This window comes from Rousettus aegyptiacus, unplaced genomic scaffold (genome assembly GCF_014176215.1).
Source record: "Rousettus aegyptiacus isolate mRouAeg1 unplaced genomic scaffold, mRouAeg1.p scaffold_m13_p_11, whole genome shotgun sequence".
Taxonomy (NCBI): Eukaryota; Metazoa; Chordata; class Mammalia; order Chiroptera; family Pteropodidae; genus Rousettus; species Rousettus aegyptiacus.
In genome coordinates this window covers 23,932,392-23,948,433 of record NW_023416286.1, presented here as the reverse complement: position 1 = coordinate 23,948,433, position 16,042 = coordinate 23,932,392, and the positions used below count along the sequence as shown (strand labels likewise).

The window sequence follows — 16,042 nt, the reverse complement described above, 5'->3', positions numbered from 1 at the left end:
TGGATGGAAACGGCAAGTATGCTAATTTTGACTAAAGTTAGAAAGAACTTCTCAAGAATCACAGCTACCTAAAAGATAAAATAAGCTGCCTCTTGAGTGGACAAGATTATCATCACAAGTTTTACTTAATTGAGGCCAGATCTTTTATAGAGAATATTGCAAACACACTGTAGGTAAACTAAGCACTCTTTTTGGTCTATCTCAAATTTTAAATTCTGTGATTTGGAGTTGTGGTTTTATTATTACACATTATTTCCAAAACATAACAAAATAGATGAGTATCTCTTTAATCTGTGCCTTTTGATTGTCTTATGACCAATGCACAACAGTTGTGGATAATAAATGAATCACTTAGCATGTGACCATCTTAGCACTTTACCAAAGTTATGGTAGTTAATAATAAAGGTCATTCTCTACCACAGAGAGACTCATATGATTCAGAATTGTTGAGGAAAATATATAGTAAGAAACAATGAAAATCAGCATGTTGATGTAGAGGGAAGGCTAGAGTTATGACTGAGAGACAGAAAGAAGCAAATTGTGGGGGTTAAAGCTACGAGAGAATTCCTCAGCAAGAACAGGAATATAGCTGACATTTAACGTAAGTGCCTATTAGCTAGGTTTTAGAACAATCATCTCCTTTTGGAGAATGAAGAAGATAGGCACAGAGTTTAAGTAATAATGCCTAAGGTCACACAGCCTGTAGATAATGAGCTGACATCTGAACCCAAGTATCCTAGCTCTGGAATTCACACATTTAACACCTATGTAAAATGTCTCTAAGCTGAAGAGAAAGAGGGGCAAGTGTAAAGGAAATTACTAAGGAAAAATGAACTAGCAATTCCAATTCTCTAATTCTACTTTAAAAAGAAAGGTAAATAACCATTAAACATAAATGTTTTATTTGAAATCAGGATAAATAAATGTTCTTAATACAATTCTAATTCTTCTCTGTTAGAATAATTTTAACGAATTCACTTAGGATGGTTTTAAGCCACTTGGTATTTGTGCCTCAGGGGTCTGACCTCACACCCCAGTGACAAAACCATGAAAAGATACTTTTCAGTCTTCTACAGGGTCAAAGGTGAGGAAGCACCTCTTTCAATCATTGTCTCTGTACTAAAGCCCAAACTTGGTCAGTGTGAATGAGGATTCCGGCACCCTTAGGTACAGAGCAATTAAAAAAGAAGATGTTTTTCACCTGGCTGTTGGTGGTGAGCAGTGGAAGAAGATTTACAGTCTCAAATTGATGCTCTACCAGGTTAGCATCCAACATAATATAAAGCTCAGTCCTTTCTCTGGATCCTAGGTATTTCTCTCCCCCTAATGAGGTATAGTCAGTGTTGAGTGGGGGAAGAGCTCGCAAGTATTTTTTACTATTTCTAATGTGCTGGCCTTGCAGAAGGCCTAAGCAATGATGACATGTAGAAATATCAGCATGTCCCTTCTGCCTACCTGACAGGATGTATTCTGACATCTGAGGGTAAGAGCTGACTGAATTCTACCTTTACCTGTTGTATTTGATATGTTCTAGGTTATACAGAATGCAGCACATAGTATAGCAAAGTGTTGTTAATATTCCTAGAGATATCCCAAAAATTGTACTCTGGTAGATGTGATCTTTCAAAAATTTCTAAAAGTTTCTTGTTTGAAATCCTGTGGGCTGTGCCTTAATCAAACCTCACGTAGAGACACTGCAACAATAGGCGAATGAAAGTCTAAAGTAAAAATCCAATTGTTGCCTGATAATTCAAATCCAAATGGCCAATCTGTGTTATATTATGAATGAACGGGGCCGAAGCGGGTAGGGGGAAGGTAGAGAACTGGTCCCCAGGGACATCCAGGAACCATCTGAAGGCAGCTGTGGACCTTAAGCATGTGCCATTTATTTATCCAACTTGTATTTTAGAATGTGGAAAATCATAAAATTTGGTAGAAAACTTCTCATAAGAGTTGAAGCCAAGAATTTGTGGTTAGTCAGGGCGCCGTGTGGGAGAAGAGGGAGGGAATGTTTCCACTCCCTCCTCTTCCGGGTTCTGACTCACGCCTTCAAGCAGTCAGAGGCAAGCATTATTCAACAGAAAACATATTCACTGTACATTGGTTATTCATTTTTGTCTCCCAAAAGTTCCACTGGTGCATTGCACGTAATTTAATGGGCAAAGTGTAATTTTACCATGTCAATTACATACTTCTCAAAGTCTGCTGTGGATCCTCCCAACCAGATTAATATTCAATACCTTTTCAGTCTCTTAACCTTTCCAGAGCTGGAAATGATTTAGCACTGAAATATATATTTCATAATATTAATCTGAGCGTCTGGCTTTGTTTTCCTTTTTATCGAGGTGTAATATATATACAGTAAAAAGCATAAATCTTAACTGTGCAGTTTGATGAATTTTCATATGTATTCACTTGTATAACAACCACCTAAATCAAGATCAGAACATTCTAGCACACCAAATGATTTGTCACACCTCTTCCAGTCAATTACCACTCCCTACCCTCTAACATTCAAGCACAATCATTATTCAATCACCGTAGTTTAGACCATTCTTAAACTTTATAAACATATACACACATACATACATATATGTACATACACACACATAATACACACACACAATACATACATATATATATATATATATATATGTAGAGAGAGAGAGAGATTGAGAGAGAGAAAGAGAGAGAGAAAGAGAGAGAGAAACAATAGGTACTCTTGTGCCTGGCTTCTTTTATTAAATGTTTTATCAGGGAGACTCACCCATTTTGTTGCAGGCAATGGCAATTCATTCCTTCTTATTGCTCGTAGTATATTCTACTGTATGAATATACCATAACTTACTTACCTATTCTACTAAAATAAGCATTTGAGTTGCTTTCAGTTTGGGTTTATCATGAATATAGCTGCTATCAACATTCTTCAGACATTGTTGAGTACGCCTTTTGGAGGACAAAAACGTTAATTTTTCTGGTGTATGTACCTGATTCATAGGGTAGGCATGTTTCTTTTTAGTAAATTTTGCCAAACAGTTTTTCAAAGTGGTGTTCCAATTTAAACCTTCATAAACAATGTATGAGAGTTCTAGTTGCTCCAAATCATCTCCAATGAATGGCATTGTTAGATGTTTTGTTTTGTTCGTTTTTACTTTTCATCATTCTGATAGGTATGTAGGGTATCTCAATGTGGTTTTTCTTTTCCCCTCTTTAATCCCCACCCCCAAGCCTGTCTCATGGATGTTGTTGTTTCCCTTCTTTTAAGAACCGAATCTCTGAAGGTGGGGCGTCTCCTCCCACATGCTCGCTCCGTGCACCCGGGGCCTGGCACACCCGGGGTATGGTCCATGACTCCACCTGGGGTGCAAATCCAGATCTTCTGAGTGTAAAGCAGACATACTAAGCACTTACATTATGGTGCCACCCCTCAATGTAGTTTTAATAGCCATTTTCCTGATGACTAAGAGGCTGAGCACTGTTTTCATATACTTATACCATTTTGATCGGTTGATATCTATTTTTTAAGAAGTGCCTATTCAAGTCTTTTGCTCATTTTTCAACTCAGATGTTTGTCTTTTTCCTAAGGATTTCTTTATATATTCTAGATATAGGATATAAGTTCTGAAAATATTTTCTACCAGTCTGTGACTTGCCTTCTCACTCTTGGTGGTATTTTCTGACAGTTAGTTTTAAATTTTAATGAGACCAATTATCAGTATTGTTTCTGTGGTTAGTGTTTTGTTGTTGTTGTTGTTGTTATTGTTGTGACCAGTTTAAGAAATCTTTATTTATGCCCAGATGAGGCTGAATTTCTGATTAAGTACAAAATTTGTGAAAGCTCATTCTATCATTCTGTTATAGTGCTTGATAGATTGTTTAGTGGTTGTATTCCAAGATAACAATTTCTATGAGACATAAATGAGCTAATGAAGTATTTCCTTTGGTTTTTGTCTGACATTGTTGATAACGAGTTCCATGTTTATACTTGGCAAACATTCTGATTTGAATGAAAATATTTCTTCTTCCTTATATATTACTTGTATAATAAAAATTTTAAAAATTACTGGGAACTAGAGAGAAGGATAATAATCAATAAACATTCACTAGTCACTAGCCATTGTCTGGATTTAACAACCTTCCATACACTGGTCTTCAGATACACACTACATTGTATACACACGCAAACAGTTACATATGTATATGAATTTTCCTTATATTTATAGGAACTTATATTGTGGCAATATATTAAAAAAATTAAAAAACAGAAGGCAATTATATGTCTTAGTAATGGTAGGTAAGAAAGATTTTTCACCTGCAACTTTTAAGAGAGGCAGCATAACATGACCATTTCCAGAAGAGCACAGGTACTCAAATCCCGGCTCTGTCACTTACTGGCTAGGTAAACGTGGACCAGTTTCTCAGTCTCTTTGGGCTTCAGTTTACTCATCTGGAAAAGGGGATAATAATATGACATATCTCATAGGGCTATTGTGGAAAGTAAACAAATGAATGTATGTAAAACACCATTTAATAAATGTCTAGTACATGATAAGTGTTCAATAAATATGAGATATAATTATTACCATCATGGACCACTAAATTTGGGGTATTTATAATTATACTCAATTTTGTTTTTTTAATAGCATTTTTAAAATTAAATGTATTGGGATGACATTGGTTAATAAAATTATATAGGTTTCAAGTGTACAGTTCAATAATATATCATCTGTATACTGCATTGTAGGTTTACCATCCAAAGTTAAATCTTCTTCTGTCACCATATAGTTGACCCCTTTTCCCCTTATCTACCTCCCTCCCTCTCTCCTTTCTTTCCCTCTGGTAACCACTAAAGGACCATATGATTTCACTCATATGTGGGATATAAAACTGAAGGCAACAAATGAACAAGACAAACAAACAAAAATTCATAGACACAGACAACAGTTCAGTGGTTAATTATAAACAGTTTTAGATGAAGAAATTGTCTGAGAGAAATTACGCTTATACAACTTGAGCAGCAAGCTTGCCTTTAAACCCACATCTGTATTTCATGGGCTTTCGATTCACCATGCAAAAATTCTAAATTATTCACTGAGCATGGTATATCTGAATTTGGGTAAAAATTAATGAGAAATAAATACAAGGAATACTAAAACTTCTCATAAAACTCCTGGAGTTATACTTTCTATGTAATGCAAAGTTAGGGCTAATGGTTAAACCGATCATTGAAAAGGGGCTCTCATTTGTTCAAACTAGACCCAAAGCTTCTTGATAGCAGAACAGCATCTTAGATGTCACTGTGTTATTCATAATAAACAGCTGGGTACTGGGCATGGTGTTGATTTATGGGTCACTGAGAAGAGCTTGGAGAAGCTTTTCGCCTAGAGATATTATCTGTAGGTCCTATTACATATTAGACTTATTAAGTTTTGCTTATGTTTTTTCCTAACTCATCATACATTTTTGTCTCTACTTTGGGGTGTGAAGAGAAGTTTACAGCACTGGTGACTTATTACTCATGTAACTGCTAGGAGAGTGGTTCTCAAAACGTGGTCCCCAAACCAGCAGCAGCATCATCTAGGAACTTGTTTGAAATGAAGATTCTTAGGCTCTACCTTGAATTTTGTGAATAGGGAACACCTTGGGGTAAGGCTGAGAAATATTTTCAGTGACTGCTCAGGTGATTCTGATGCAAACTAAAGTTTGGGACAAATGCTGTAGAGAAGGATAACTACCTTCCTTATCTGACTATGTGATGATAGTTGATTTATTTTTTAATAAAATGAACATCACATCTCCAGAAACCATGTCAAAAATAACCATTTTATTTGCCATCATTCGATTTGTCTGTCTGCCTATTGAACGACCTAACTGACATGAATCAAATTAAAGAAAAATACAAAAGAGCGTATAAAGAAATTTCTTCCCTTTACTCCTGTGACTTAAAAGCAAATCAAAATTAACAGTTTGTTTTACATCCTTGCAGGGTTATTTTGTAAATATAATAGGAAATAGGTGTCTTTTTTCACCTTTTCTACACAAATGTATTATACTCTACGCACTGTTGAAATATAGCCATTTTAAAGTATTCAAATGTATATGATTTTTTTCATGTTTTGCAAAAGAAGATATGCTTTATAGAAACTTCTTAAAATAGAGATTTGTTTTGTATTTACATGCTTCTATTAAACAAATTCTAATGCTTTATACTAACAATGTCTTTTCTTTAACTCGATTTTCAAATATCTTATTTAAATAATCAAATATACAGAATTATCATCATTACAAGATACTATTTCTCCTACATCATGCCTCAAAGGCTCAACCTTCTACAAATGTTAAGATCTAATTACATATAACTAATTTAATTTTCAGATTAATATTTGAACCATGTGTTATTCATTCAAAAATGCTGGAATTTATTCCAAATTATACTGGAGGCCACTTACTTTTAGCCTATCAAGAATTAGATTAAAACTCCTTTTTGAATTTACTTCTATTCTATGCTCACATACCTGGCATAGTGCCAATTCATTTTTGAATAAAAATTGCAACCATATTTTCTTTTATTCTTTTAGCAATATTACAATTCTGACATTTGCTCTCTGCAAGCAATTATCTGGTTTCTTCAATTCTCCTTTTAATATTCTTTAAAGGAGTTGAAACTTTTAAAATAGCCCTTTGGTCTATGCCAAAACATTTCCAGCTGTTTCAAAATATGAACCAAATTATAACAAGGGGATATCTTTTCAAAATAACATCCACAGGAGTGATTCTAAATTCCCTAACTAATGATTCAAGGCCTGCAACATTTTGCTTTTTTCAGAACTCCTTCCCATAATTGAGCTTTCAGCTCAATAAAGATTACGTTATTTTTAGTTTCTTGTATCTTTGTGGTGTATTTCTCTTTCCATGACCTCATGAAGGCCATTCCTCATGCTAGACTGTCAACTGGTTTGCTACCCATATGCCAAGTTTCCACCATGCAACTGAGATGCTCTTGATCTCTTAATAATACTACTTCTTATTTTTAGGTGGATGTATTTTATCTTATTGAGCTTTAAAACCACCCTCTGAGATAAAAGGTGTGAGCATTGTTAAGCCATGTTACAAATGAGGAAGTTGAGGTTTAGAGACCTTATTTATTCTTCTAAACTCTTCCGCATTTATAAGCTACTTCATTCACTTGGCACTCTAAAGTATCTCATAATATTATCTTTTTACATAAGTATGATTTGTCATCACAGCTCAATCTCCTTAAATGCAGTTTATCCTATTGCTCCTTATATTCTCCCTCTATGGCTTAAACAGGAAAGAAACTCAGGTAAATATTAGGTGTTAGACTTGTTAAAATCAAAGAATTCTAAAACTTTGAACAAAAAGGGAGACTATAGATTTTTTAATGAATACCTGTGTTTCTCAAAAGGTTTGAGGTTTGTATAGCTCTGGGGTAATTGGTACAATGCTATTCATTTTTATTGGAAGAGTCAAGATAAAAATTACTTTCATTTTAAATAAGTGCTGATATATAATAGTATGGAATGTAAAATTCAAACAAGTTTTAAGATGAAACATAAAACAGGTTTTTAAGATGAAACATGAAACTTCAAAGAAACTCCAGAGAAATATCAGAACTATAATTGGCTACTCTAGACTTCTAGGGGCTAAATGTCTTTTTCTTCTCTGCAGTTCATGCTATTTCAGTTGAAAACATTGAGAAGCATGAAGTGCAACACTAATTGAGGCCTGGAGAGGTTACGTTAACGGCCCCAAATCACACTTTATTTCAAACAATATTGATTCAACATCTGCTACTAATTGTGCAAACACCAGCACTAAAATGACCGGCAAAAACAGAAAAGGACACTGACCTTCTAAAGTTTGTTTGCAAGTGGGAGTGAGGAGAACAGAGAGTCAATAAATTAATATTCAATGTGCGTAACCCATATAAACCAGCCACTCTTTCGGTTAGTCCAGCAGAGGATATTAAATAAAAGCAACTCAAACCTTTATTGTAGCCTCTCCAGAAAATACCCAAAGGGGAGTCCATTTTTATGGCACACACACACACAAAAATCTTTAATATCTTTTCCTGTTTCTTACATTCTCAATATGGTTCTCAGCTGCTAGTCACTGACAAAAATGAATTTTCCCAAATTTCTTCTGGCCCCTCATCCTCAAGAGCTCTTAGCAATTTGGCCTCCCATCCTTTCCTTTTTCTAACTATCCATCTGTCTTATCCTCAATACAAATGAAGCTTGCTTCTGACAAGAGATTTCTTTAATGGTTGTGGTGGCAGAAAAATATGAAATGTCATGAGGTGATTTTCGTACCTGTCATTTTTTTTTTTTTTAATTTACACAGTATGGTAAATGTAAAAGTGCAGAGTACCTGACCTGGGCTAGGAGATTAGGGCCAACTTCTTTAAGAAAGGGCTCTGTTAAGCTGAGTTCAGATTGCTAAATAAGTATTAACCAAAAAGGAGTAGAGTTAAGAACATTTGAAGCTTAGGGATTACAATCAACGAGATCTCAGGTGGAACAAAGCATGGAAATGATAAAAGGCCATTTTGGCTAAAATACAAGGTAAGAGGATGAAGGAAAGAAACTGGAGAGGGAGGCAGGGGTCCAATTATGCAGGGCCTTGTGGACCATGTTTAGGATTTGATCTCCCTCTCGGAGAGTGTTGAGAAGTTATCAGAAGGAGGCTGAACATTGACGTGATCAGATTTGCATTCTGATGCAAAGAATTGGTAGGGACTAGAGATTTAGAAAATTTGAAGAGAACATCTAAGTAGACTTCTGGTGAATTGAGACAGTGCCAGGGGAGATGGATAACAGAATAAAGATTCAGAAGTTCTTTGCAAGGAAATGGTCAGGACTTAGTGCTTGATTGGACATGGCCGCTGCAGGAGATTGATGCCAAGGACAACTCCCAAGCTTCTTTCTAAAGCAACTGGATGAGGATGGTAATGACAGGCTTGGAAACAGGAAATTTTAGAAAAAGACAAGATTTGCTGAGGAATTTTGAAGGTCAAATGGCTTAAAAATGAGATGGGAAAAAAATAGTAATTTTGTTCTAGCAGGTCATGAAGCATCAGAATTTTTTTATTCTTGTTTTAATTATTTTCTTTTAACCTTTTATTTCACCTGTAACCACCTAGTACATATAAATCACTTTGAGTTTACTTGGCTATTTTTTTTCATTGATTTCAAAGGATTATATATACATGGTATCATTTATCTTAGTAAAATTGGTAAGAATCACACTTAAAACCTATTTGATTTTATTAACCAATGTCACTCCAGTACTTTTAATTAAAAAATAAAGCAGGTTTCATTCTAAATTTCATCGTTGGTGATGATCATTTTGAGCACCTAGTTATAGTTGATATATAGGAGCTTTCTCCACTGTCAAGTTCCTATTTTGTTCCCCCTGAAATGAATGAAGTTGTGGGGAGAAACTCAAAGATTCTGCAAATATCCTCACCAAGCTTGCAGTCATTGCATGATTTCATAATTCCATCATTCCCTCAGTATTTATTAGTTGGCATAGTAGAAGGCATTTCCCTTTTCTCTTTCGTTTATGTCAGTACGGACTCATCAGTTCTAACTTTATTCAGTAGGTTACAATCCATTACTATAATTATATTAATGCTCAGTTTGTCCCAGTTTTGATCGGTCAGAGCCACTTCAGACCAACTCCTATATTCTTTTGGTTTGTGCTCATCATATTTTGAGCATATCCTTACAGATCCAATAAGATGTTCCTGGTTCATCTTACACTTTTCTTGCCCCAGTTTTAGAATCAGCATTTATCCAAGGAATTTGGGTTATATTTAATGGCGAAAAGGGATTTAGAAACAATGATCTTGATAACAGTGGTACACTGTGCCAGAGGCACTTCTAGGCTCTGTGAGATTTAGGAAATTATACACACACATAAACATATTTACACTTGCATAAAATGTACACATATACACATATCTAGATTTATTTCCATATATATAACTATTACTACCTATATCTATCTACATCTTAGTTTGGGCTGCTTTGACAAATTACTCTCTTACACTAGGTGGCTTAAATAGCAAACATTTATTCCTTGCAGTTCTGGAGGCTGGCAATCCAAGACTGTGGTACTCGTATGGCCAGGTTATTGGTGAGAACCCTCTTTTTGGTGTACAGGTAGCCATCTTCTTGTAGTGTCCTCACATGGTGGAAAGAGGGCTATCTAGCTAGCTCTCTGGGCTCTTCTCATGAAGGTATCAATCCCATGCATGATGGTTCTACCCTCAAGCTCCACCTCCAAATGTCATCACATTGAGATTAAAGTTTCATTGCATGAGTTTTAAGGGAGCATGAACATTCTGTCCATCACAATCTATAAATCTACATCTAAATATTAAAAGCTGTGTCTAATATTTGTACCTTCAATTTTAATCCAGTATCACAAGAAATTTATTCTCCCGCCTTTAATATTTCTAACTCCCTTCGATAATAAAAAACCTGGCTATCATTATCCTTATATTTATACATTTACTCAAATCTAGAATACACAGAGAGTTGTGCTAACCAACCCACTGAGAAAAGCAAACCTACTAGAGTTAATATTTGTTTTGGGTTCTTTGTCTTTGGGGTAAAATTTAAATACCATGAAATACATAAATCTTAAATATACTGTTTTAGGGCTGCTATCACAAAGTACACTAGACTGCTTGGCTTATAAACAACGGAAACTTATTTCTCATACTTCTGGAGACTGGAAATCTAAGATCAAGTGCTAGCATGGTCAGGTTCTGGTGAGAGCCCTCTCTCAGCTTGCAGATGGCAGGAAGGGGGAGAGAGCTCCCTGGGGTCTCTTTTATGAGGGCACTAATTTCATCAGTAAAGGTTCCGCTCTCATGACCTAATCATTCCCCAAATGTTCCAACTCCTAATACCATCACCTTGGGTGTTAGAATTTCAACATATAAATTTGGGGGGAATACATATATTCAGTCCATAACACATACAGTTTGATGACAAATGTATACTCCCAAATAACACACACCTCTATCAAAACTTAGAACATTTCCTTCACTCCATAAAATTCCTTTATGTCTCTTCCTAATTGTCATCTCAGCTAAGACAAACATCTAGTATTTTTTATTTTAGATTCATGTTTTAACCATAGATTTTAAGCATAGATTTTTTTTAACCTATTCAAGAAATTCACATATGTGGAATCACAGAGTGTGTGCTCTTTGAGTCTAGCTTCTTTCTTTCACACAGAATAATTTCCAAGATTCATCTATAGTTTTGGTGTATCAGTACTTCTTTCCTTCTGGGAAACTATATAACAATTTGCTTATCCATTCACCTGTTAATGAGCATTTGGGTTGTTTTCGGATTTTGGTGGCTATGAATGTTCTTGTTTATGCCTTTTGTGAATATATGTTTTCATTCCTCTTTGGTAAATATTTAGGAGTAGAATTTCTGAGCCATAGGATAGTTGTATGTTTAACTTTACAAGAAGTTGCAAATCTTTTCTGAAAGTGGTTATACCATTTTGCATTCATTAATAATATATAGGAGTTTTACTTCCTCTGTAACTTGGCCAATATTTACTATTTTCAGTATTTTTAATTTTAGCCACTCTAATTGGGAATAGAGTAGTATCTCATAGTCTTAATTTGCGTTTCTATGATGACTAATTGAGCATTTTATTGTGTGCTTATTGGACATTCGTAAAACTCCCTTTGTTGTGTGTCTCATAAAGTTTTTATGATTGGTGTCTTTTTTTTCTTGGATTGGTGTCTTTTTATTATTGAGTGTAGCAGTTATTTTTTATATATATAATTCTGTAAATAAGAACTTGGTGAGATGTATATTTTACATAGATCTTCCAGTCTATGGCTTCTTATTTATTTTCTTGTGATTTTTGATGAGAAGTTTTTAATTTTGAGGAAATTCTTTTTTTTTTTTTTTTTTTACACCTACAGCACCTGGTATTCCAAGGTGGTCTCTCATTCAAGTGCTAACCAGACCCTACCCTGCTTAGCTTCTGAGATCAGATGAGATCGGGCATGTTCAGAGTGGCATGGCCATAGACAATTTTGAAGAAATTTAACTTGTCAATTTTTTTGCTATGGTCATTTCTTTTTCTGTCCTATCTAAGAAATCTTTGCCTTCTTCCAGATTTTAACAATATATTTATGTTTTCACTTTAGGATTTCTATAGTTTAATCCTTTACATTGAGATCCATGATTTATCTTGAATCAATGAGGTAGAGGTTACAGTCCTTTTGTTTTTATGTGGATATTCAATTTTTCAGCATAATTTATTAAAGATTTTTCTTTCCTCACTAAATTGCATTGATACCTTTGTCCAAAATGAAACAACCATATAGGTATTGGACTTTTCCTATTCTTTATTCTGTTCCGTTGATCTATGTGTTTATTCTATTGGCAATATTATACTTCTTGATTGCTATAACTTTATAATATTAAGTTTTGAAATTAAATAGTATAAATCCTCCAGCTTTGTCCTTTTATTTCTTTATGTTTTGTCTATTCTAGATACCTTTATATACCTTTATACTTTTAAAATCACATTGTCACTTTGACAAAAATATCTGCTGAGATTATGATTAGGATTACAGTAAATTTCTATATCAATTTGGGAAAAATTGACATTTTAACAATATTGAGTCTTCCAAAATATGAACATAGTGTATCTCTATATTTACTTAGTGTTATTTAATTGCTCTTCTCAGTATTTATAATTTTTAGCTTTGAGATTTTGCATATATTTTGTTAAATTTGTCCCAAAGTATTTTAAATTTTAAATGCTATTGTTAATGGATTTATTTTTTATTTAATTTCCAAAATCGTTTACTGTGAGTATGCAGAAATACAATTGACTCTTCATATCGACCTTCCTAAATGTTGCTAAACTCACATATTAGTTCCAGTAACTTTTTGGTGATTTCTTAAAATGTTTCATATAAACAATTATATTACCTGCAAATAGGAACCATTTTCCTTCTTCCTTCCAATTGTTGTATCTTTTGTTTCCATCTCTTGGCTTACCAAACTAGTTCACCCTACCAATAGAATAGAAGTAAAGGGAGAGTAGCCATTTTTGCCTTGTCTTCGACCTTAGGAGAAAAGCAGTCTTTCACCATTTAAGGGGTACAAAACATGCTGATCCCAAATATGCCTCTTTGGCATATGGATTATTTTGAGCTGAAAACAATTGAGAATCAACATATGCAGGAAAAATCCTCAGCCTTCTCCTTATCTGTCTAAAAGCAGGGCATTTACTTCCCTGTGAAGGTGGCATTGGCAGAAGTTTCTTCTCTCCCATCTTCTGTACTAGTATGAGACCAACTATTATCACCAGAGATGGAGGGTCAGCACAGAGATGAGGCTGCAGAAACAAACCTTACTAAAATAACCCTTATCTCAAATTAGTTTCTCCCATATTTCCTAGTGACTTTCCAACAATTTATCATTCCTAGAAGCCAAAATTCTCTTTCCTAGAAGTCTGGTCACTTCACAATGAATCACCCTTTGTTAAGCCTCTGAGTCCAGCCATGTTTTTGGATTTTCACTTCTTTTCTGATGTCCCCATGCACATAAAAAATATTAACATAAGTAAAATGTGTGGGCTTTTCTCCTGTTACTCTGTCTTTTGTTAGTTTAATTTTTAGGCCCAACACAGCAGCCACTGAACCTAAGAAGGTAGAGGAAAAGTTTCTTTTCCTCCCCTGCATCATCAAGTACAAAGTTTGCTGAAGAGTTTTCATATATGCCCTTTATCAGGTTGAAAAGTTCCTTTCTATTCCTAGTCTTTTGAGAGTTTTCTCATGAGTGTATCTATTTTATCTTGTATTCCCAAATTCTATCTCTTTATTCTCCAAGCCATTAAGACTGTATTTTTCTGCTTGTGTTCTAGCTACTCTGTATTACAAAAACTGGACAGTATCTTCAATTAAAAAGCCATAATATATAGTTCTTTTCTTATAAGAGTTGACTCTCCTCTAGTTTCTACCTATTTTTGGTCACTTTTCAGTGCCTTCAAGTAGATATTATTTATATTTTTTTCATAGAATATAATTGTTTTCTGCAGAACATCTAGTCTAAAACAAGCTACTCTGCCATTACCAAAAGTGAAAATCCAGATGACCACTTAAAAAAAATATGCTATTATGTTCAGTGCATTTGAAAATTCCCTGAAAAACATGGCTCGTTTCATTGCTCATAGATGGCCAGATTTCTAAACAATGGCACATGCCTGAAACAGAGAATGAGAAAAAGGGCTTGCCTAGAACCTCAGGGGACTGCACTTAAAATGTTTTAGATTTCAAGTGCTTTGTGGAGTGCTACCATGGTCATAGTTTCTGAATGATTGGTTTAGTAAAACGTACATTACGGACAGTGTTCATCATTAAAATAGTTTATTGAAATTCTTAAAGGAATTGTGGTGACAGAGGAAAGTGAAAGATATTTCATAGGTTGCTTGCATAGGTTGTGATTTCAGATCACAACCACAGTAAGAATATGGGTGCATGGACTGTAAATAATAAAAGAACCAATAAAAGAATAATGAAATGGGGAAAAAATGCTTAATATAAATTTCAAATAATTTTCTCCCAGTAGCTCTATTAGGACAAGAACTACATTTCATACTTTGCTTTATACTTTGTACAATGGATTTTTAAAGCAATAGCTGCACGTAGTAAATCACATAGAGAAGATAGCATTCATTTAGTCAAGTATTTTTGAATTAGCTATAATAAAAAGAAAATGATGTATCTTAAACTTATATAATGTTATATGTTCATTATATTTCAATAAAGTTAGGAAAAAAAGAAAATTACTATTAAATATATCCATGTATATTTTTCCATAATAATTGAGCTCTCTTAATTATTTAGCACATCAGATATGTAACTAACATATTTGAGATTGTAGGGGGCACTATTTTATTTAAATCCACTGTATAGAAGTTAAGAAATATCATACATTCAATCCAAAGGAATGTCTCATAAGAACTTGGGTACATCTGTGATCACTATCCTGTAAAGAAGTACAGAGGCCATTTGGAAAGACTCTATAAATCACAAGCTCAGGTTTAAACCAGCTGTAAATCTTGATAAAGCATCTTCTCAGCTAAATAAAATTATTTAGTTCTTCCCCAAGGAAGGCAAAACATACCTGAAGCCCTTAGTTTCAGGCCTCCTTGAAGGCTCTATTCTATACTAGTTGCATAACTTTCTTTTAAAACAGTTAAAATCATGTCTGGTAAGAGTATGCAAAATAGTCCTGTTTTTTATTTAATATTCTTATAAATAGATGGAGTTCACTTATAGTTCAATCATTTGAGGTTTTCATTAATAATAAGAGTATAGACTAGAAAAAATAAAATGAAAAAATAAAGATCTAAGTTCTTACATTCCATTTTTGAAATAAGAAGAAAAATATATTTGCCAGTCATAGGGTAAACCTAAGTATCACTCAGAACTGTTGAACCTACTGAAAGCTTTTCCCAAGGACAACCCAGTAATCAATATAAAATAGTAAAGTGACTGCTTTGTTTGCCTTCCAAAAAGCACTGTAGAAAATGAATATTTAATGATAGACAAATCAATATGCCGAATGTAAGGAATAATAGCTTGGGAAAGTAGATAGAAGGATTTTGTTACATTGGAGGATCAAGTGAATTACAATTAGTCTAATGATGAAACCTTTTAAGTCTTTGCTTTATGGCTGTTGTCCTGAAATACTAGCTATGGGTTTATTTTAAATCCTATTTTCATGGTCCGCAGAGCTTCGCCACATGCATGTACATAATATGTACTCATAATGATCTACAGTGGGCCATGAACCTAAGATTGAATTGATCTTTATTCTTTTTCCTTGGCTAGTCATTTTTACCCAAAGTACAAAACAGAAAACACATCAATAGTATGCGATATTTTTAAAAAGCTCTTTCAAGGATCTTCCAGTTTCCAGTTCACCTTGGTCTCTGAATGAAAGATAAGGAATAATATAAT

General features: G+C 34.1%; 1 pseudogene; it reads right to left on the bottom strand.

Annotated features, from left to right (window-relative positions):
• Positions 1-11,974: 11,974 nt before the first annotated feature.
• Positions 11,975-12,093, bottom strand: LOC118609659 (annotated as a pseudogene).
• Between the last annotated feature and the right edge of the window lie 3,949 nt (positions 12,094-16,042).